Raw genomic sequence first — 24,771 nt, forward strand, 5'->3', positions numbered from 1 at the left:
TTTTCAACACTGTTTCAAGCCACTGTTCTGCAAATGCTTCACCTTGCTTTTATGTGTTTTTTTTGTACGTGTTTTGTACTGGCGTTTCAACTCCCATCAACTGGTTCGACTTGTGATGCTAATCACCGACAAAACCAAATGAATCGAGTAACGAATCGAATCGATCAGTATATCTGTAAAATAAGAGAGAAAAAAACGAAAAGCAAAATTAGCTAACTACCTTCTTCCAATAAGGGTTTCTTCAAAGGGAATATCCCGGAAAAGGGTAACTCGGATTTTTTTTTCGTATTAATTTTAAAAGTTCTATTTCTACCATTTCTTACTTACACCAAACTTGCAAACAAAGATTGCTTTTTTTGCGTAATCACTCAAACCCCAGCCCGATACAGAACCCGAACAGTGAGTGCCTCTTCAAACGGGAATGGACGCCGTTTTTAAAGGAAGCCATTTTGCAACAACAACAACAACAACAACAACAAAAGTGACATTGGCTCGTGCTACTCCACGCGGTTAATCAATCGCATTGTATCGAACGATTTGGCGCACTGTTTGTCACCGGCGACTACGCAACTACGGATGAATGAACCTTATCGATCATGACCGTGCACGTGACCGTACAACGGCTGTATCAACAGCTTTTTTTTGTTGTTTTTTCGGGCGCCTCACTTCTAGAGCTTTCGTTTGCCAAAAGCACAAACAAAACGCCTTCCCACCCCCCAAAAAAAAAGGCAGAGATCTAGAACAAGGCTAGCATATTGTGCGCTGGGTTACCTGTTTGTACAGCATCCGTACGTAGGTTAGGATGGCCGTGGCTAAGCGAACAACATCGCGCATTCTCAGACGTTCTAGTACAGAAAAGAATTTTTAGCTAACCTTCTAAATTTGGTTTACACAACCGGGTGGCCAATGAACTCTTTCACCGAATGGTACAAAAATATCTCCATCGCCCGCAAAACAACAGGAAAACACAACAACTTTCTCCTATTTCCATAGGTATCGAACCATCCAAAAAAAAACAAAATCGTCGTCACACTTTTGTGCAAAGAAATAATAATAAATCGGGAAAAAGATCTCTCCCTTCTAGATACAAAGCACTGCGCTGACCCGAAAACCCCCTTTTTTGAACATTTTTGTTTAGCATTTTTTCGCAAAACATCACACCAAAACCTGGCCAAGGAATGGATCATCCATTTAGGGGGTTTTTTATTTTATTTTTTTTTTTTTTGATAGTAGTTGGTTTGTTTTTATCTTCGTTTCGTTTCGTTGTGTGCGTTCCCTGATCGGAAGTGAATCTTGAACAGCACGCACCAAACGGGCCACTTTCACTCACAGATCGGCAGAGCGCGCCGCAGCCCAAATTCTGAGCGACATTAAATGACACACCTTTATCGCGTGTAAGCTGAGCAGTTTTTTTTTTTAATGTTGCTCGTCTCCACGTCGTTCGGTGGTTTTGATTTTCTTTTACTCTCCTTTGTTTGCTGAGATGATAAACTACGAAAGACGCACACAAACACAAACACACACACACGCACGAAGCACACCTCATCGGATGCCCGACCGGAGACACAGTGACATACTTTTGTGTGTTTTTTTTCTTCTGTTTCATTATCTTTCGATTCACACCTTCACCTTGTGCTTGTGCAGAGCGCGCACCCCGTGAACTTGATCTTCAGCATGTGCGCGCGCGCACGCGCATACAACAAAGCTTCAGCAGCAGGCGCTACAACAACTCCCGCAACCCCCATTTCCGCAACACTTATCTCGTACGCACCTTATTTTTTTTTTTTTTCGTCTGTCTTGTGGTTGACGTGCCCTTACATTACCGCGTCTACACACGTAGAACTGGGCACAAGAAAAACAAAAACAAAACAATCGTTTTAATGATTATGCGCTAGAACCGCGAACGCTGCGCGCACTGACTAGCAACAGTCAACTGGACGCACAATCGGTACGCTTCTGTCCGGTCAGGCCCATTTTCCCCGGATTCCCGCCCTCAATCTCAATTTCATTGTCGACCTGCCTGCGTAGACGCGTGTTTTTTTTTTGTTGTGTGTTTTGTTGTTTTCCTCCGTCTTTATCACTTTCTCTATCTATTCCCTTTCTTTTCGTCTGCTCGGCGCACACGGCGAATGGTCAGTTCTTTACCGGTACCCAATCAACCGAAACTGTCGTCCGAAAATATGCTAACAGGTTTTCATCTCGGTGCTTCGGAGTCTGCGCGGATCTTTCACCTTCCCGAGGGGGGGGGGGGGGGGGGGGGGGGATGGGGAAGAAAGGTGATAAGGCGGAGGAGGGGGAGGTCGGAAGGGAACGAAAGAGATTTTGTTGTGACAGTAAGCAAAGTGACACTTTCGATCTGCCGATGCTTGCTTAATTTCTCTTCCATAGTGTCTCCGGCGAAGTTACTTTCATTGAACGGTTTTGTCACACGCACTTCGCATACGGCAGTTTTCGCGTGCGTGAACACTAGAAAGATTATGAATCTGATGCTTCTGGCCGTGCGGGGAACGACCATCACACAAACTCGACAAACTCCACTAACGAAAAAGCTGGCTTTACACATCGCTACTTACCCAAGTGTCGCGTTCCCCAAGAAGGAACTTCCAATGACTTCCTCCGGCCCTGGTGTAGCGTGATCTGCACGTCTAGAGCGCCGAGCGCTTTCTGAACTCTCGATCGGCCGGTACGTCCACCTGTATATATCTAGCTGTCCACCGAGCCTGGGCCCAGGCATTCTGCTTTTCGCGCATGATCACCTCTACCAACCTTCTCCCCATTTTTGTACAGGCTTGTATCTCCAGGAGATGTGCGCGCGTAGAAAAGGAAGTGATAAACCGCGCATAAAACTTGCCGGACCTGCTTCATCACTCCACCGCCCCCCCCGACCCGGGATGCCTAAGCTTCAACCGGTCAACGACACTCGGACAGGTGCCTGCAAGAATCGCACCCAGATTGTAATGGAGTACTTCATCTTAGACATCTTGGACATCTTGGACAGCAAAGGCAAACGCAAAACGCGTGAAGCGAGAATAACCTGAAGAAGAGTAAAAAAACGCATTTACCTCCTTATCTATCACTGGACATTCCGGGAGGTTGGATAGAAAAAAAAATCCTTCCCTTTTTTTCCCCCCCATTATCTAGATTAGACATTCCAGGGCCAACTGTTCTGGTACAGGAAACTGAAGCAGCGCCGATGAAAGCAAAAAACCCTTATTTGGAAGGTAAAAACTGTCCACCCCAAAACCGGACAACCTCTCGTCGCTAAAGATGCTCCACTGACATTGAACTTTGCACCTCGGTTTCCCCCGGGGCCGGGTTGAGTTCTGGTGTTGCTACTTTTTTTTGCCTTTTCCTCTTTCTCTTACCTAAATAAACTCACCCCGTGGGAATGGCCGATGCGGACTTCGTTTGCATTTAATATCGATTCTAGAGTGTTCACCCAGGGCGTAATAATCAGGGGCGTTTTACTGTAAGGTGAGGTTGTTATTTCCTAGGTTGTTTTTTTTTTAATATATTTTATGCCGTTGATAAATCTGAACTGTTGACAACGCAAGCACCAATTCGTGCGGAGCTAGTAAAGCTACTAAAATCAATCATAGTTTGCGTTGGCTATGAGGAAGTGAAGGAATTTATTGAAATTGCAAAATATCTTGATTTACGGTCCTGACCCAACCGGGTCATTTTTTTTTCTTGCTACACAAGAAAACACATGCGAAAGATTCTTCCGAAGGCACGTACAGCATTGACAAGGTCACCGTTTTTGCAATTTTTTTTTTTCATCCTTCTCCATATCATTTAACCTCCATCCATCGCGTATCCCAGGCCGGGCTTAGTTGGCGCACACGCGCGTACGACTAATTGCATAACTCTAAGGGGGAAGGTGGGGAGGGAGATCGTTTACGCTTCTTAATGTGCGCTATTTAGTTCTTAAATGGTTGTAATACAAATGACATCATATGAATTATCTGTAACACTTCCACGCCGTCCCAAAAAAAAAAGACGGAAGATATATTGAAGCCATGGTGTAGCGTTTTTTTTTCTTCTTTTAATGTTTTTTTTTTTATTTCTACTTCCGATTTGTGCAAATTGTCGCAAAATAACGCTACATCATTACAATTTTTTATTAAAGCTGTAAAGAAGCATGTTTGTACTGTTGCTTTTTTTTTGTTGCTTAAATCCCGTTCCAGCTGTAAAAGGTCCAGTGTGTGCGCGTAATTAATTAACAATCGCGTAGTGCCCGATGTTTGTACAAGTGTACACAGCTCATCAATACACGATTGCAATTAATGCGCTCAACCTTTCTGACACGCAATTTTGCCCCCCTCACCTGGATACGGGCACAGAAAGGGGGTGTTAATGCCAGGGGGGGGGAAGGGGGGGGGGGGGAAATATTACCAATCGAACGAAACGCTTAAGAGGTGCTTCGTGCATTTTTTTAACCCTTTTTTTCCTAGCCTTCTCCTTCCTTTTCTCCCCCTCCTGTTCCCTTTCATCCAACTCCTTTTTATAGCACAGGCAGAAGTAGCTTGTTTCAGCCCTACAACAAGTGCGTACGGGCGTCCAGTGGCGAAATCACACGGAAAAAAACACCTAGCGTCCCATTCAATTAGCAGACAAAAACCGGTTATATGCCATCAGCCAGAAGTTCCTGGTGGAGGAGAATGGGTTGGTTGGAGATCTTCCCTTATCGAGGCGAGATGTACATGTTGTCTAGTTAAAATGTTTGCTAACCCGTTTCGATTGCAAATGCAACTTATTTTGTATTAATTTTTTTTTCTCTCCTAAGTATCATTCCCCCATACAGAGAGCCACTTCGGTTGTAGACAAACAATAGCTTATTAACTTGGAAAACACTCGTATCGAACGTACTCAAAACTAGAATATCTCTCCATCACACCCCAAAAATCTCGCCTCAGCTGGAACTAACGCCAGCTGTTTAGATTGTACGAAAATTACATTTCAAACACCACGTTGCAAATCTTTCTATCCCACCGTATTGTTTGTACTGCTGCGTACCCCGTGCAGCATGCGTACAAATTAGACCGGGGGAATATTTAAGATGCCCAAACAATGATAACATCCCGTCGCTTTTCTTGTTGCGAAAGATCGACCGTGAACTGGTGCGACACGGGTTTCTCCATCTCCCCCTCCAATCCAGCTGGCCGTTTCTGACAGCTTGAAAAGACAAATAGATTTATAACACATAATAGTACTAAGCCTGAGGTATTATTTAAGGCGAAACAATTTCACTGCCGGGGGGAGTTAGTTTCTTTGCGCTTTTGGATGGAAGAGGATTTTTTTTATAGCAAAAGGAAGGGAAGGTGTAAAATTTGCGCACGCAAATGAGTTATCTTGGAATGTTATCGTAGAATGAAGCTCTTGGGCACTCCCCATTGAAAAGTTCCAAGAAATTCGTTTCAATTCATCATGTTGGACAGTTCTTGGGATGAAGATTTAAATATTATTTTATAGCAAATAAAATATGAAATAAATAAAATAAAAAAATTTCTTATAATTTAATAAGAAATTGGATTTGGAAGGAAGAGGATTTTTTTTATAGCAAAAGGAAGGGAAGGTGTAAAATTCGCGCACGCAAATGAGTTATCTTGGAATGATATCGTAGAATGAAGCTCTTAGACACTCTTACACTTCCTTCTTCAAAACTACCAAGAAATTCGTTTCAATTCTTCATGTTGGACAGTTCAGATGAAGATTCAAAAATTATTTTATAGCAAATAAAATATGAAATAAATAAAATAAACATATTTCTGATAATTTAATAAGAAATCTTCTACACTAAAAGCTTTTTTTAGACTTTTGCTGTAGCCCACTCTGTATGAAGAAATCATCGTTTCACAGAGGCAAAAATGGAAAATCATTCATACTATAAAATATTTCCCTTCACACTACCGAACGAAACCGAAACTTCACATGAAGCGTATCCGAAAGGGTGAGCCAATTTGCCAACGGAAATTCGCTAATTATCTACCGACGAGATACGTTTTCATAACTCTCAATCTCACGTCCGTACATTCGTATGAATATTTTATAACATACATACATGCAGAAGGAAAAACTCGGTGTGACTTCTTTCGACATTGGTCGACGCAAAATTGCTCTTCGTAATAAATAACCCTCTTTAAGGACCAACTTGTTTCCTCCTTTTCTCCGTCTCGTAGTGCTGCCACACCCGGTCAGGACAGCCAACCCGGTAATCGATACATACAGTTTTACAATATGGTCAAGCCGCGTGGCAAACCGCACGAAGAAAAACGAACACGGAAAATGTAAAACTTTCCCTTTAACATTAGCCTTAGAAATGGTCGGAGTAAAAGTTTTGTCCAGCGTCGAGAGCGTCAAACCTCTGTGTGTGGGGGACAGTACAAGGGAACAATGTCCAGAACGTCCAGAAGAACGACCTGTGTACATGTATTCTTATTCGTCAGCGTTTACCAGCGTTGTTCCGTACGACAAAGTTTGCACTGTCCCTTCGTCCCTTCGCACGGGAAAATTCCCAATTCCCTGGCTCGGTGTTACCGTAACCGTAGCATTCCGGAGATTTCCAAAGCCAAAAACCAATGATTATTCGCTTTTGGGGCAATAATGGTTTACCACACAACCCGGTGGTACGGTCACTTCGGTTTTTTTTATCCAAAAATTGGGAAGGAGTTTCCCATGGGTCGTCGCCTAGAACGTACAAACGCCGGGTGGTAGATATCTGTTACGCCAAAGCGACCGTTGCTGAATACAGTGTAATCTTGCGTGATTAGACACAAATACACATACCAGATTCTGCATCTTTGGGGCCGCTTTAGAGATGCAAACATGCAGATATCCCAAAGAAAGGAAGTTTCCACAGTCAAACAGATTCTCACCAACCCAACAAAACTGGTCGTTAAATTTATAGCAAACAAAAGCGTGATATAAGACAGCCAAAATCTTACTTTGACGCAGTGAAAAACACTTTCCACGATCAAACATCACACACCAGGCAGCCGTTACTCAACCAACAAATCCAAGATCCAACAAAACCTTGCAAAAGATACGGACGATCCTCGATAAATGGTTCCACCACCATTCCCAATCTATCCGCGGACCGAACCAAACCGAAGTTCCCACCTACCCACATATGTAAACAATATGTCCTGTCTGTTTTGGCATTGTGTGCGACTGTGTTTGTGCTGCAAGATAAGAAAAGGCAAAATTCAAACATATTTATAGCGGCTCACATCATAATGCTAATGTGCGTGCTACCCGCTTTACTCTGCCGCTTTTGTTTTCGAGACTGTTTTCCGAGATTTTTCATCCTTTCCTTTTCCCGAATGCCCACCCCCACACACAGCCATACAAATAATAACAAACACTTGCATACACACAAGCGCATGTTCACACACAAAGTCTTTTGGCAAAGGTAAATAAATAACTGACGTATGTTAAACAAACACACGCGCGCGCGCCGATCGCTTAAGAGAAGGAAAATGTGTGACCTTTTCTTGAGAGTTATTCCTCACCCTAAAACCCTGTTTTCTTCCTTCTCATTAATACCATCACCATTCTGTGTGTGTGGTGTCTTTAACGCAAGTAACACCCTTGTTTTGGTTGGAAATGCTGTTAGCGTTTCGTGACAAACAAATTGCATACCTTTCAGGGGAGGTTTAAATTTCGCTGCGTTACTAAAGCGCCTGAATGTATGCAACGTATGTAACAAAATGATCTGTTACACCTTTCCTTCGTTCGTTTTAAGTAATTTTTGTTTCGGTTTCTCAAGATTTTGTGTTTTTTTTTGTTTATAGTGAAGCAAAACAAAAATCAAACAGAAGAAAATGCTGCAGATAATATAAACGCTAGCGACCTAAAAGTTCTCAAACGCTTGTATGCGTGTGTGTGCGAACAGTTTTTCTTTTGCTTTCTTTTGCAACAAGCTTCCCGCATTCATCGCCGGTTTTCCGGCCGTACTTTCACAATTTTCCACATGAGCAGGGTCGCTTTTTGTCGGCCCAAAAGTATTCCATATTTAACTGCGCACACGCTCGCAAGAACCGTTCTGCCAACCGTGGCATGGTGCGAGGATATACACCTAATCAAACATACCGACACACTCACCCACACGTGTAGCGGGTAGGTTTATTAAGAAAGCGATAGCACCCGGAGACGGGTTTTTGGGCACGGGTTCTGTTGCCGCCTCGGGAAGTTGTGTGCGATTTTTAATTAGAAATTATTATGCAAACAGTAATAAATGCTAATTAATATCAATAACATCAACCGGGGCGTACCGGGGAAGGGGGTGGTTGCGGGCGAAGACTACTACCTCCATCATCTTCAACCTTCACTGCACTGCAACCATAAGCTGGGTTGGGAGACGGTTGCCTTCGGTGCGCTTCAGTCTTTTCGTCCACGGAGCTAAAGGATTCACCCTAAGGTAGGCAATAAGATAAGACGCTTTAGTCTGAAGCGACTCTACATGGTAAGGGATAAAGCGTGTGCGTGTATGCGGTACTATCCGTCCTCCTCTCCCCGGTTTTGAAAGGAGCGGCACAACGATGTGCACTTTCGAAAACTTGCTTGTAATCTGTTTGTCGAACAAAACACTCACACCGTAGAAAGCAGTCAAGACGCTTCACGCGGTGACCGTACCGAGGGAATTCCGTAAAGACAGCATTCTATTTGACGTGCTTTTTTTGTCTTCCTTTCTTTTTATTTCATCCACACAAACGACCGTAGTACGTCTTAGCGAAAGCCCTCCAAGAAGCAGGCAGGGTTGACTGGATAAACTCATCAATCGCCGCGTTTAGAAAAGGAAGTAACACACACACACATATGTACGCATTCGCTGACTAACTTTTCATCGGAAAAGTTTTCGCTTAGAACCATCTTCAACTTTCCCACTGGTTGCCGACGCAAACGAACACCAAGACAGCATATGCCTAACGTGTTAGCGTTTTGTAATATCTCATATCCGCGTGAGTGTGTATGTGTGTTTTTTTGTTGTAAAGGCATATATGTATGTACGTATGAATGATTATCTTAAACCGTGAAGGAAATTTAGAAAGGAGGAAAGAAAAACTGAGTGTTAATGGTGCGGTTTACCACCTGTGAATCGATTTTGTTGCGGATTTTTCTACGCTGTTTATCACCTTTAAAACTTAAATGCACCTCCAGTTTAAGTCATGAATGGGTTTTAATAAATAATTAGTAATTCGCACGGAAGGTAATTCACATTAAAGTTCTTTCTTACTATCCCTTTCTGTCTCCTAGGGCTGTTAAGCTCTTTCGTGATAATGTATTGCATACCTTTTAGGCTGATTTTAAGCAATTAGCTAGTCTAAATATTTATTAAAAATCCTTAACTGTCTATCGGGCTTTTTTGTTGTAGAAACCTTGGTAAAAAGTTCTTTCTTATTATCCCTTTCTGTCTCCTAGGGCTGTTAAGCTCTTTGGTGATCATGTATTGCATACCTTTTAGGCTGATTCTAAGCAATTAGCTAGTCTAAATATTTGTTTAAATTCCTTAACTGTCAACCGGACACCTTTGATGTAGAGTCCTTGGTAGAAAGTTCTTTCTTACTATCCCTTTCTGTCTCCTAGGACTATTAAGCTCTTTGGTAATAATGTATTGCATACCTTTCAGGCTGAATATAAGCAATTAGCTAGTCTAAATATTTGTTTAAATTCCTTAACTGTCAATCCGAATCTTTTGATGTAGAAACCTTGGTAGAAAGGTAACACTTGATCGTCAATCGAATAGTCCTCAACGATGAGCTAATATGTGATTTGTAAGAAGCATAAAATGTATTACATTTTTAACAAAGATTGACTTTTGAACTAGTAAAATATTTATATTGATGACTTGCTAATTGGTTGCTAATGCGTTTCAGGGAAAATTATCTCGTCACCTATTTAACCGACTCCAAAATTTCCAAACTAAATTGCCAATAATAATATCTCACCCATCCAATTGAACTATCGCCCCCCGTTCGCCTATCTTCTCCGGGCCGCATTCATCCAATAATTACACCATTGGCAAGTGCCACCAACGCTGCATTGCCTAAGGGAGCAGCGTATAAAATTGGCATGAAATTATAATGCGAATTATCGTCAAGCCAGCACCGTCGTCGAGATCAAGTGCCGGTGGTACGGTCAGTAAACGAACCGTAACTTCCGAGTACAATCGAGCCCGTCTCGGCACGGGTACGTACGTATTGACAACACCAGTGACGAACGGTAAGCACGTCAAACGCGCCACGTTAATCACATTTCCATCCATGGCAATCCATAACGGTATTGGCGAGTAGCATACAGTAACGTCAACTCAATTCCAGCAGCAAAGCTATAACACATCTTTTTGTTTTGTATTCGTTGCACTTTGTACGCTTCTACGGTGGATCTTTTTACACATGTTCACGCCCGTTACCAGCCGGATAAATGATTTGCTGGAAACCTCATCCCCTATCTGCCCGTCCACCTTTTGCTTACGATTGTGTTGCTCACAGCATCCACAACCGTTCTCGGATGAATTATGAATCGGAAATAAATATCATATTCAGCTGACAGTTTTCATTCCCGGTTCGTTTGTCCACAAACGCCCGTTCTCCTTTCGCCGCAACGGGTAAAAATGAGACGTTCCTTCCAGGTTTTCCACACGAAGCAGCATCGACACGAAATGGAGAATGGCGCGTGGCAGGATGGTAGGGTTTTCGATCAAAAAGAAATATTCAGCCTGCACTTTACGATTGACAAACAGCCGGGCGCACTTGCACACAACCCAGCGGAATGAAATCGAAACGCAGCGTGAGACAATTTCAAACGTCACCCGTAATGATCGAAAATGCGCACGATTCTATTTTCCCAGGTGGCAGTTGTGGTTAAGATTAGTTTGATTTTTTTTTACTAATTTTGAAATAAGTTTAGTACATTACTTACATCACGTGTAAGTAGGCTTTTTTGTAGTATAAAAGCTGTATATTAAAAAAAAATCATTCAGCCCCTAAAGTTATGCAATCCGCAAAACAATATTGGCTGCAGGTCACTGTTGTGACCAATGCAAACGGATTCTTCATTACACGGATGTTACCTGGGTTTCCTTGCAATTCTCTTCACATATAAACGTGATACATACCAAGCTGAGAAAGGGCACTAGTTGGTTGGGTGATGGTTCTCTTTTCTTTTTCCGTTTTTTTTTGTGTGCAGAAATAAGGTCACCCTTCGCCAGAGTCTGCCGTACTTTGAACTAACACCACGCCAAAGAAAGCAGAAGCGATAGACAAGTTTTAATGTCGAATCCATATGTGCAATTTAATTTCATTTCTTTTGATGGCTTTCGCTTCCCTTTCCTTAACTCCCTTTCTCCCACCCCCTCCCCCTTCCCCTCGCGCGACCGTGGTGGAGAAGGATCGATCCACGATCTCGTGGAACGGTTTGCCACTGTTGGCGTGTTTGCTCAAGGTGATGCAACGTCTACACCGACAGGCTGATTGCCTCTCCAGGTCTGGGCAAAGGCTGGCAAACAGCTTAAGGAATAGGAACCAGCTGGCCAGCTGACACGTTCCTTAGCAATGGATGTGCCTGTGTGCACACTGATGGTCCCTGTTCGGAATGAAACTCGATTTAGCAAGACTTGGATTATTGTAGCTTCTTCAGGTTTCACTGTTTCCTAGTGCTACTACGCTCTAGGTTCCCCTCCCCGAATTGCACATCGTGCTACTTCCGGATTCCCGCACAAAACCGAGGGTGAATCGTTCATTTTCGTCTACTACCGTTCCCCAAACCGGATCCAAACAAAGTACAAAGTGCTTGGACTCTATTCTCATCTCGATGGTGTCGCGCCGGTCTCATACATGGTGCAATATATATCCATGTGTTTGGTCTGTGAGTGTATGGTCTTGGTTTTATCCCCATTGTCTTGTGTGACTTCGACATTCCGACGCCTTAATGGAGCTACCCCCAGGCGTATCCGTAAGTGTACAGCTGCATCCGTACCACGAGCTGTCCACCATTTCGGTAATGGGTTTCGGAGGACCACAAATTAGATTTCTGTTTGATGCAAAGACTCCACCGCACCGGTCGGGAACTTCCCGGTGTCATAACACCCATTCGCCCCAAAAAAGGATGCGATGACTTTAACAAGAAATCAGTGCATCAGTAACGCGCAAAACGGTACACAATTTCAAAAAAGGGGCATTACCTTTAAACCCACCGTCTGTCACCCGTTACCATGGGAAACAAATCACTACTTTGCCAAACGACGGGACGGCCATCCCCAAAAACTCCGGCCACGAATCAATCGTGTGCAAAACGAATGGAAACAAAACGAATATTGTGCTAGTGCAAGGGGAAGAAGGGAAGGATGTGTAGGGGAAAAGGATAATTGGATGAAATAAAATTTTAATGACTTTTTAATGATAGCCCCAGATGAGCGCAATTGCAAAGGAAAATGGTATTCCTAAAATACAAAACCGAAGGAAGTATGGAACGGTGGAAAGAATTTGTTTCATTTTTTACTTTTTTTTGTCATGTGAAGCTCCTTGCAGACATCTTGCAGACGTTTGTTTCAATTCGTTCTATTCGATTGGTTTTTAGATGGGTGAAGAGGTTGTAGCAATTTTGGTGACATTTTGTGTTTTTGTAAATGTTTCGAATATAAAATACAGACTACCTCAATTCAAAACTAACTCGTTTAGTAAAAATTACTTGGTAATTAACTGTAGAAAACGCGCATAACGCATCCGTGTTATTGATTGCATACACCTAGGCGTAAAAGCTGTCATTTGACACTAACGCAGTTCGGGCGCCTATATGTATGCAATCAGTAGCACAAATAGGTGGATGATATAATTAAACGCGATTTTGGAAAGTTTGAACGAGACTTTTTATAACAAAAACTAATTTTAAAACATTATTTCTATTGACATTAGTCGAGAAATTGATTTTTTTTTTATTTGCAGTTAGAAGGAAAATAATCAAACGGAAATGGAAATGCAAATGGAAGTAACATGCCAATACGTTTTCTTACTCCCTTTCCCAACTTATATTTGCACTCTTCTTATGAGAGTAAACCAACATGCATTCGATCGTGTACCGCTCGTTGCAGTAAACAAACGGCAACGCTCAAGCTTAAGCTGCCCTGGGTATAATCAGCCTGCTAATTGATATTGCGTGGCAGTGATTGTCCGATCATCTTGCATATCCTTTCCAATCCGCCAATCACCCAAAAGATGGGGGAAAGTAAAAAGTTTGAACCTTTTTACCTTCGAAAGCCAAACGTTAAGTGGAATAGTTCACGCAACGGTACCGTTCAACCAGCGCAAGGGATCCGAACCTGACCGTAGTGAAATTGATTCCCAAACATTCCTCCCTTTGTTCCCCCCGTCCCGGGCAAGATCTACTGCTTCACCTTTATTAACCTTTCCACACTGGTTTATCCGTGTGCCAGGCACAAACCTCCCGAGAGATGGCCTATATTTACAGCAAGTTTGGGAATATGGTGCCGGGGTGCGATGACGATGATGAACGTTCAACGAGTGCCAGTGCACTCAGCACTCAGTGGAAATTAATATCCACTTGAATAGGCCCCTTGATGCAGAAGGTATACACCACTCTTCCGTTTGTCTTCAGCCCATCATTGAATTCACATGTGCACACAAATCCAATCGAAAAGGCAAAACTTTTCCCGAGCCTCAACACCCATTCCACCCTCCTTTCCACTCACACGCACCCCTCACCCTTACGCCTCGCACAAGGCGAAATCGACAAACGTTTGGGTGTGGGTTTTTTTGGGGGAAAAACAATTCTAAAGTAAATAAAAGTATGCAAATATTCCAATTTCCAGTTTTGTTCGGATTCAGAGGTAGCATTTTACACGAAATCCCTTGTCGTCACTTATTCCACTTGCGCTTTCTTACCCTGCTGGAAGGTTTTTTGGGAGACTAGAAGAACAGCAGAAAGGATGAGATGGAGAACGATCCGGTTACGGTTACGATCGGTGGTCTTGCTGGCACACACTCTCCGGAGGGACTTTTTCTTCCCTGCCCATTCCCCACCCCTATTGCTCCATCCTAACCGGTCAGCTAAGAACTTCTAGCTCGTTCCTTCGATCCGCCACCGTGAGACGAAAGGAGATAGGCTAAAAAAGGATGGCTCACCTTGTTACGCTTGGGCAAGCGAATCCCTACTCAGCAACTAACCGTACACTTGGAACATATGTTTTCTTTCTGGTTTTGTTAACATAAAAAGGAGCCTATTATCTGTGACCGAGGGCCCGTAGCTATCTCCCACGAGTGGTTTTTCGGTTGTTTTCCAATCCAGAACAGCACAGGAAGGCTTTCCAAACCTTTCCGCATTGTAATGTAAGTATATGAAGACTTTCAAAACATGTTAAAAGTGCCGTCAAAATACGTCATGTGAGATATATTTGATAATATCAACAGTGACAGTAACTATGAATGCAGATTGCATACGTTGCCAGGCTGTCTAAGGTCCTCCTACTTTCCTGTAATATTAAACGCCTAAATGTATGCTTTCAAAAGCTTTTTTACCTGTTTTAGTAATATTTATTATTATTATTATTAAATATTATCATTATTATTAAATAATAATAATAATAATAACAATGAATGCAGATTGCATACGGTGCCAGGACTAAGGTCCTCCTATTTTAAAAGCCTGTAATATCAAACGCCTAAATGTATGCTTTCAAACGCTTTTTCATCTTTTTAATCATATATTTATAGCATTTATAGCAAAACGAATCATTCCTATAAGCAATAATTTAACAATTTTGAAGAAATTCAATTGTCATATTTGGTACAGGTAAAACTTTGGTCACCATTTCGCTCTTGACCGGTCCGTTCAAAGATGAATTCCTTGCTACTGTATCACACGTAGAAAGCACTTTGTCACGTCATTCAAAAATACTTCCACGAAGGTAAATATTAGAACAGTGAAAACATTCACCAGAATGCTTACGTTTTCAAAAACAAATCCGATCCGTGGTAACGCCATTTGGGTAGCACTCCAAAGCGATACGCCACCAAACCTGTCAATCGGAAGGGAAAATAGATGTTTATTGGTTTTAGCATCACAAACAACGTAAACCGGCTCTTGTCCATCGTCCCGTTTTTACCGTCATTGTTTCCTTTTTTCCCATTGCGCAATCCTTTCATCTGCCACAATCGTGCATCGGCACGTACCACGGAACGACGACAGCGAGGTTATGCTTAAAAGAACCCAGGAGCAGCAAAACAACAAAACCGATGAGCGTACCAGATTCTTCCCTGAACGAACCCACCCAGGAATCGCACCACTTTTCTCACCGATGATGGCGTTAAGGAAGGTTAAAAGAAATCGGATTCACTGTCCTCAGTCATGTCAAAAAGTCAACCCAAAGGGATTCCAGGATAACGGGCGCAGAGGGGGGGGGGGGAGGGCAGCGTGGGAAAGCAAACTCTTACACAAAAGAAAAACAGAAGAAAGCAAACGAGGGAAAACCATGGACGGGACGGGAGATGAGCAGAAATATAGTGCCAACCACTCGACATCATTATCATTTGACAGGATCCGAAAAACCATTCTCCGAACCCGAAAAATACCACTCCCCCCCCCCCCCCCCCCTCCCTCCACGTTACGGATCCCCGTTCATCGGATTGGGGTGATCAAAGTGGAAAATACGGGAAGAGCTAGAGTAACCGATTTTGATTCTCTGTTTGTCTCCTTGTGCGATTCCTTCCTTCTCTTTCTCTCTCTCTCTCTTTCGGCTCCCTCAAACACCTTACTGTTTCAGGTTTCGAAAGATTCACTAGATTGGCTTGAGATCCGATTTGTTGATGGTGGATGTGTTTTTCCAATCCTTTTTTTTTTTGTTCTCTTCCCACTGTAAGGTCACGTCGACGTCGGTCCGTTTACATGATGTTTTCATTTTAGGGCAATAAATTCCAGCAATATTGTGACAATCTCTTACCGAGACCGCGCCATCATCTTATTCGGGTTTGCTTTTTTTTGTCCCTTCCCCCGTTCGATTCACTCGCCCAACTTTTGTCTGTTTCGTTCGGTACTTTTTTGGGGGGGTTTTGCTGTGTGTTGAACCATCAGTCGGTAAAATGGTGAGGTGATGAGATTTGTACCACAAAATTTCGTACGAACGATTCGGGGTGTTTTTTGGCATCTAACCGCTCCCGAAAGCTTTCCAATCGACTAGCGTCAATCAGCTTGTTTCCCATCATTGCGTTTCCATTGAAGTAGAATGCCAATCGGTATAGACGACGTAACCGCAATCCTTAGACATGCTGTCATGCAGCGTGTACGATTGAAAAGTTACCCAAGTCAACAAAACTTGCACAAAGACGTTAACTCTTTCCCATTGATTTCGTTGAGACATTGAGCGACTTGGTAAAGTAAGACGTTATGGCAATTAAGAGCTTGTATCGTGATGTTCCTAAGAAAGTATTAACGAATCTATTGTCACACACATTGCATAACTTTAGGCGAACAACGTTAGTTTGCGTCTTTTCAATGTTAACACCTTCATGTTAGGATACAAACAAGGAAAAAATGTGTTTTCCTCTTGTTTTGCTCTATGCCAGCATCCTGTACAAAAGTTACAACACAGCAATGAATCGCCACTAAACCTTAAAAATCGTTCCCTTCTACAGTAAATGGTGCCAAGGCTCGCAACAATCAATATGGTAAGGCTCGGGGGGGGGGGATGTAAAACCCCGCTTCACAAAAGAAGTAAGCTGCTCCGTCTAGTTCCACACACCACTACACATCGGCCAGGACTGAATGAAGGATTAAGATGCTCTAAGTGCTTGGTAATGCACCCGTGAATGGAGCTGCTGATTTCTAAGGGGTGCAGCCGAGCGCACTAACATTTTCCACGGGACACTGGTCGACCGTAAGGTCGCCCGACAAGAGGCTGTAGAGCTCAAGCGACCAAAATAAAAACCAAAGGAAGATGGTAGGGAAAAGGGAGCGAGAGAGAGAGAGAGAGAGATTACACCGTCACTTGTCAGCGTTTGGTTGGGGAAGATGAGCGCTTAAGGACCGGGACGCTGGACGTCAGATACGAGTGCACCGCCAATACAATATCCCCTACCATCTTCCCCAGCATTGTTTTATTACGATTTTTGTGCTTCGCAATCTGTCTTTACAGCGTCACCCAGCGTTGAATGTGAATGCGAGCGATGTCGATTTTTTGTTTTTTTTTTTTTGTCTGCCCACCACCGTACCGTACGAACCGTTCCTTCCATATGACCGTGGTTGTGTTTACAATACTACACGAAAGAATCGGTTGATAAATGAAGTGCGCTGCGCTTGACAAGCTCTCGGGATAAAGCCGTTTTGTACAGTGTACCAGTGCATATACTCAGCGCCATGTTTTAGGCACGGTCAAGGCGGGCACGGGAAGTGTCATTCGAACGGCCATTGTTCTTTCCGACCAGTACCAGCACCTTCAGGGTAGACAGTCATTTTTACAGTACATTTTTAATAATCGCCACACTGGACCAGTGTGCACCGGAGGACGCACACCAAAACAGCTGTCCAGCCAGGTGATACATAAACTAGCAACAGGAACTGTCATTGCAGTGAGGTGAAGAAACAACAGTTGATCTTCCGCGAACTATAGCGTCAGTGATTTAGTACAATATCCATCAGTTGACCCGTCCACCAGTTTAGCTACGGTGCAGGATTGGCAAACTTGCGCTTTTTTTACGATATATCTTCATCTTGTTTTATGGCACGAAACAACACTTAACACTTTTTCGCCTAAAAGTATGCAATCAACAACACAAACGCTTTCTTTTTAGAAAGCTTATGAAAACAAATGAGATAAAAGTTTACATTCAAAACAAAAATGTTATTTATTTCGATTTTGCCACCACTGACAAACAAATCCACGCTTGAAATGCAAAGAACTTTGTTTTTGCATCACCATCAATAAATTCCGCTCCAACACCTTCTCGTGGGTGTGATTTGTTCGCTCGCTTTACGCGCACCGTTGTACGATGAAAACGATCCAGGGTTGAAAAAAACTTTTTTGCACAATAAAAAAAACAACCCCTGGACATAAAACAAAAAACAAAAAACAACAAACCAATACACCGCTTAACAACGCTTACAATAAAACAATCATCCCCCTAATCCTACCGTACGTGCTCTGCGCTAAAGTTAATAAACTAAAATTGTTTCAAAAGCATCATCCGACCGGGTCATCCCCTGCCTCATGTGGGGGGAAATAACCGCGAGAAGGGGGTTGGGGGGAAGAACTATAAAGCCTCCCACCATCCATGCGTCCGTTTGCTCAAATCCTACCATCTGTCAATCATCGGTCCATTAGCGCGTTATGGCGGTAGCAGAATATGGTACGTTTGGCGTGTCGGACGGTTTTTAAAGGAGGGGCCGGGGAGGGAGAGGTGTTCAGTCCGGTGGTTGTAGCGGAAGCGAATAAATGCCAAGGCATGTCTCGCATGTACCACGGGCCCGGTTGCATAATTAATGCCAGCGTAAGGCTCATAAATCGATAAATTTATTGACTTCATCGTCCGAACGGGAGAAGAATCATCCCGTGCTTACTTCACAATCACGGGGTGGAAGGATGGACGGGACAGACACCAGAGGTAAGAGGAGATGTCATTTTAAATTTCCAGCCACGATCCACAAGAAAAAGGATCAACCTTTACCGAATGCTTCTATAACGAGCGGTACATTTTCAGAAATGGGGAGCGAAGAAAATGAAAAAAAGCACACTAAATACATCTCATCCTTGCAAGGACTAATGGAAATGATGGCACCCATAAAACGGTGCCCATTCCGTTGCGAAGCGTTGAAGCCGTGTATCATGCGTGTAGAGATGATTGAGAAGGTGCATTAGCCAACCAAACCGTACCAGACCCCACTCGTCAAACTAACAGATGTGTCAATTTTAATTAAAATCAATATATCACATTAACTCCCTTCGCTTTTGCTGAATGGTTGCCTTTTTGGGGTCTAGCTGTACCCGCCTAAGTGTCGCGGGATCAGATGTTGTCGACCCGAACAGCTGCCCGAATCTCCCCTACCCCCAAAAGCGCAACTGGGGTATTAGATAATTAAGGGCTTTCCGTTGTTATTTGTCGATATATTTATTGTGTGGAAAATTTGCAAAACTGAAAAAAGGGGTGAAAACCGGTTTTGTGGAGAAGAACTCAGTTTTGTTGATTTGGTTTGACAGCTCCCAGAGATGACGTTTAGTGTCATCGTACTATTTTGTATACTATTTCAACTGTTATACTGTATACTGTTATACTGTAAAAATCTACCATTATTAAAGCCTTCTGTCAGTTAGTTTGACAGCTGCCACAGATGACGTTTAGTGTCATCGTACTATTCTGTATACTATTCCAACTGTTATACTGTACACTGTTATACTCTAAAAATCTACAATAATTAATGCCTTCTGTCAGTTGGTTTGACAGCTCCCACAGATGACTTCTAGTGTCATCGTACTATTTTGTTTACTATTTCAACTGTTATACTGTAAAAATCTACAATAATTAATTTCTTCTGTCAGTTCGGAAAAAAACACTTTCCCAACCGATGGAAAGCAGCAAAAATAAAACCCCACTATTACCTGACATTTAAACCGAGCGGTACCCATTATGCACTGAGCACGGTAAGCAAAGCTCATCAAAAGTTTGAATGATGAAATAAATTTTCCACTCCTGGGTTTCGCTACTTCGGCGCAAGGAAAACATTTACTACCGTTGCGGCTGCTACGCCTTTTCTCTCTTTTACTACGCCTTTTTCTCTACAAGCGATAGCGTTTTTTTTTTTTTTATTGCCTGTTTCGCGAACCTTACCGGTACTAAACTAAACTATCATTCAGAAGTGAAGGAAAGAAAAAAGAAAAGAAAAAATCCAAAGGAAAGCAACACGAACAAAACAAAAAAAACAAACAAACAAAAAACACAAGAGAAACAACAAATCCCGCACACGGAACAATTTTTCCTCCCACGGCCTGGAAACACTCTTTTTCCGATAGCGGTGATGGGTTAAGTTTAAGCAAGTTTTTTTTACCCGTCCTTCCTCATTCTATCCAAGCGGCACACGATCCCACGATCGCTTCCCGCTGACTGCCATCCTTCCAGTAGTGAATTGAATCTCATAATTATCTAATTAAAAATTGTGCGAACCTTTTAGTGTTTTGTGCTCATTAATGTGTTATTCATGGCTAGCTGCCGGGACGAAACCAAACGGGTACGTCTTGTACCGGTGCGCGCACCGGAAAAAAAAACTGCACGGATAAATAAATAGCTGATGGGATACGAAGGAACAAAACTGTTTGTTTCATACAATCAGCTTCCATTACTTTATTAATTAGTTTGTGGGGAAAAAGGGATAAGATTTGGATTATGTGGGTTTGGGGCGGGGGGGGGTATCGCAAGCGTATCTGTTTTGCAACAATGTGTGCCGTAATGAAGGTATGAGATAGATTTAATCTCTGTTATAAATCGGAAAAAGTTTTTTTCCCCCCTTGATTCTAGTAGTTTGCAGGAGATCAGTTTAATATCTAATATTTTGTTAAATCCGCAGAAATTTTATGACATGATTTGCATACTTGTAGGCGTACCTATAGTGTTTTCTTGTATTAATACTCCTGCAAGTATGCAATTAGAATTACAAGCTAGCTTCATTTACATTATTGGAAGATTAAAAGCGCTAACAACACCTACACGTCTAAATGGTTATGCTTACATAATGAAACATAAAAAAACGACACTTTACAGCATGATACAAATTTAACAGCAAAGTAAACATCATCGAAAGATCACCTTGTATCGATACTAATTCAGGGTTTCGGGAATGGGATGAAAAATACGGCACTTATAGCAACAACAACAAAAACGAACTCGAGATAAACATGCACACGTCAAAGGAACGGGCACTGCAGGAAAAAAAACTGTCCCCGAAGAGTTGACCGAATGAAAGGAAAAAAGCAAACGCGGAAAATCGAATACCGCTTGCATCGTCTCCCTCTCGCTTTCTCTCCCCTTTCGTGCTTGGAGTTTTCAATCCAACACAAACAAGAAAAAAGCGAGAAAGGGAAAGGAATGTTGTCCATACAAGCTCGAGGCCTTACACGAGAATGTTCGGTTGGCAGTGGAACGAGTGAGCGGTCGGTTTGTCACCGGAAAAACTATCTCCGGCACCATGAACGATGTCAGCTTGCCGCCGTGGGCCCTTTTTTCCTGGGCCCCCAAAATGGAGAGATTGACTACTATCCGCACATCCTTTTTCCTTCGTTCCCACCCGGTTCTTCCCGTTCCACACAAAAAAAAACCCTCAAACAGGCAAACAAGGTTCAGGCAACATGACAGCGGATGTGGTGAAAAATGATGCGAGCAAGAAAAATCAGCCAAAGAAAACTTGTCCATTTTACAACTTGTCGACACATTTCAGCTACCCTTCTCCCCGCGCTTTCTGCTCGTGTGCGCTGTTTTTCTTCAGTTTAATTTGAAGCTGGATAGCTGGATAACACTAAAACCCACCTTTAGCTATAGAAAGCCGAAAAAATTGGTACCAAACCAACGAAAAAAAAAACAAACTACAAACAACCAAAGTGGGAGAAGATGAATCAGCTTTCATTTCCTGTCACAAGATGGTGGCGTTTCGTCTTAAAATGGCCCACAGTCACAAGCTTTTGATGCGAACGGTGGCTGGCGTACGGGGATACCGGCACGGACGAAAGGGGAATGTATGTCACAGTGTGACGAGAAGCGGTGAACGATGAACATTTCCATGTAGCTCCTGATGACGTGGATGGAGTAAATGTATATCACCCTTCGGGTTAGCGGCTTCCATTCCCGTTGACGAATTTGCTGCGAGCGTACGCTATCCTTCTTCCGATGTTTAGTAGGGTCGCTTTACGCTTTGAGTCAAACTGCCGAGATCATTAATCGATCTTTATTGCACGTTCATTTCTTGTTTCTTCGTTTGTGGCATTTTTCACTAGACGTGGTGACGTATTTACTCCTTTACTGGGCTCGAGAAATACGATTACTGATACGAGAATATTCAACTCAAGCTGCTACTAATGTTAAACTTTGGGAAATAAATTCTAAAGAGGATGTATTTTCCTCCATATTTTGTTTATAGAATCGAAAACACACGTTTTCAAATTTATTTTATCTAGTACGTTTCAAGAATCCCTTAAAAAACCTATTCATTTACTTAAATTTTTAAAAAACGCCTAAAAGTATGCAAATTTTAATCACTAGCGGAATTTTGCTATCATTTTCACTTTTAAAGCAGGGTTTTATGGAAAAAGCTTTTTAAATTTATCTACTATAATATAATAATATATTAACTATAATATTTATCAACTAAAATTACTAAAAACAACGCCTAAAAGTCTGCAAATTTAAAACACTAAGCGGAATTTTGCTAATATTTTCACTTTTAAAGCAGGGTTTTATGGAATTAGCTTTTTGAAATTTATCAACTATATTATTCACACAAATATAGCTTTATTTAATTAAAAATAATCAAATCATCAGCGTTTCTCCTCACATTACTCGACTAAGCGAATAAACCAAGCCAACTGACGAAGTATCCACAGAGATTAATGCCAACTGGAAACATATAGGAAACTTTCCATCAGTACCCACAAAAGGTGATAAAAATGCACTCGTACTATCATCGGTTACCATGATGCAGTGACAGCATAAAACGGAAAACAAACTACCAACTACAAGAACCTCAACTCACTCCTGGAGCGCGTGTGGGGAAGCAGCAGATAAGGAAACGAAAGTAAAATAGATTAAAATTAGCGCATAATACAATCTGATTATGTAAATATATATGACACAATTACACCCAGTTGGTGAGCACTGGTTTTTCACGTTCGGTTCGGAACGTTAGTAGCAAAACCAAAAAAAAGGGGATTTTTACCTCTGATCGTAGTACAGCATCCAGTACTGGCGTACAGGATCATGGATCAGGTACGCGAGAGCGCAGCCTTAAAGTATGCAAACAAAAAACAAACAAACACCTTTTACACATCGTGCAAGTGGTAGTGATAGTAGCACCGTTCGCTTTCTGTCAACTTCGCTACCGAGAGCAAGTGGCGTTTGGGGTACCATTTTCTTCTGCCAGCAAAACATTTTGCTGTTTTGTTTTGTTTTAAGTAATCATAATGGATTGACGCGACCGCCGTACGCCTTAGTCGGTACGGTGAAAACAAAACCAACGGTACGAGGATATCGAAACGCTCACACCACGCAAAAAAACGGTAGGAAGGAAGCGAAGCAAAACGGTCCTATTAGAATTCCACTCGCAAGAACTCGGTGTCTTGATTCTTGGCCATGGTTCTTCACTATCGCTTCCTCAATTTCTCCGGTCAGGATGTGTACCGACGGAGCACATCCCCATCGGAGCGTATCAAAGGTGAATAGGTGCGTGTACGTGTGTGTGTGTGTTCCTCCGTTTAACGTGGAGTTTATTAATCGAAATTTGCATAGAGACAATTTTATTACCGTAACCTTCCTTTTCTTCCAGTTCCGTTCTCTCTATCCGGCGAAAGAAAATACCGATTTTCCAGCCTGTTTCCTTACGGCTGTTCCATTATTTTGCTGTACACCGGATAAAAGCTACACCGCGAGCAACTGTACTGTTTTTTGGCGGGGATTCTATTTCGCGACACGGAAATCACGGCTTCAACCTTCACGAAGGGAAGGAAATAATTTCTTCTTATTGACTTGCAAACGTGCGCGTAATAGTAGCACGTTTAAAATCACACCAAATCTGTACTGAGGGGTACTGTTTTCCTTTCTTTTTTTTTTGGCGTGACAAGTATTCAAAACAGAAGATCTTAATATGACACTAAGAAAGACGTCTCGCTGGATAGCATTTTTGGGGGGTGGTTGGAAGCTTTTTTTTCTGGAACTTACACCCCGGAAAGCATCTGGCATCCGATGGGTTTTACGTAACACCGAAGACCTTGACGACCCAATTACGGTGGCAAGCCGCACCTTTGCCGGAGAGTCGTTGCCGATGGCAACTGCCACAACAGGGGAGGGAATCATCAAAGGATAAGTTAAGATGCTAGATGGACGATAATCGAGAGTTGCTGTTACCAACGCAACCAGAACTAGTTGCCGGTACACAACTGCGGTGTGTACGAATGGTGTCCAACTATGGGTGATGAAAACCCGTTGCGGAACCCATGCGGAAAGATTCTGTGGCGATGTCTTTACCCCTCCTCCGAGGGAAACATTGATAGTTGAAAGGTTTATAATCAACTCCTGTAGAGGACAAGAATCGTTTCGCAGTGAGGATTTTAGTTAGTTTTCTTTTTATTCGCCATGAATTCCGTACTATTGTCACCTTGCAGGCTTCCTTGAGCTTGACTCCCAGCAAACCTCAACACTTCTGGAGGTTCCTTCTGTTTGACACCCAACACAAGCGCAACACATCTGGGGAGGTTACTCCCTTGGTGGATGAACTTTCAGCTGCAGACGTGAAAGGTTGCTAATATTGTAAATATAAACCTCCCCAAAACAAATTCTTCCCCGCGAGCGAGCGAGAGAGACTTGCAAGAACAGCATGGATATCAGCCCACCCGTTCACCCGGGGAAGTTTTCAACTTCGTCTCATCGGAGGCATAAATTTCGTACCGGCCTCTTTCATGTTTTTACGAGTTCGCGAGAACTAACGAGATATTAAAATTTATAGTTTCTACCAAAACAGCACCAGACCGGTGGATAAACCGGCGCACCAAGTGCGCTAACTTCACTCAATAAG

The 24,771-nt window shown here is 42.6% G+C and overlaps 1 protein-coding gene and 1 long non-coding RNA gene across 2 annotated transcripts in view; one reads left to right on the forward strand and one right to left on the reverse strand.

Moving 5' to 3' along the window:
* The window catches only part of LOC125762959 (protein gurken-like), a 153,456-nt gene that overhangs the window by 23,376 nt on the left and 105,309 nt on the right, over positions 1 to 24,771 (forward strand). The window lies entirely within an intron of this gene.
* Positions 2 to 3,992, reverse strand: LOC125763238 (uncharacterized). Its single transcript, XR_007418331.1, has 2 exons — positions 2,574 to 3,992; positions 2 to 173 (listed from the first exon to the last, which is right to left on the reverse strand). It is a non-coding gene; the product is annotated as an uncharacterized LOC125763238 (long non-coding RNA).

The sequence above is a fragment of the Anopheles funestus genome, chromosome X (assembly GCF_943734845.2).
Source record: "Anopheles funestus chromosome X, idAnoFuneDA-416_04, whole genome shotgun sequence".
Taxonomy (NCBI): Eukaryota; Metazoa; Arthropoda; class Insecta; order Diptera; family Culicidae; genus Anopheles; species Anopheles funestus.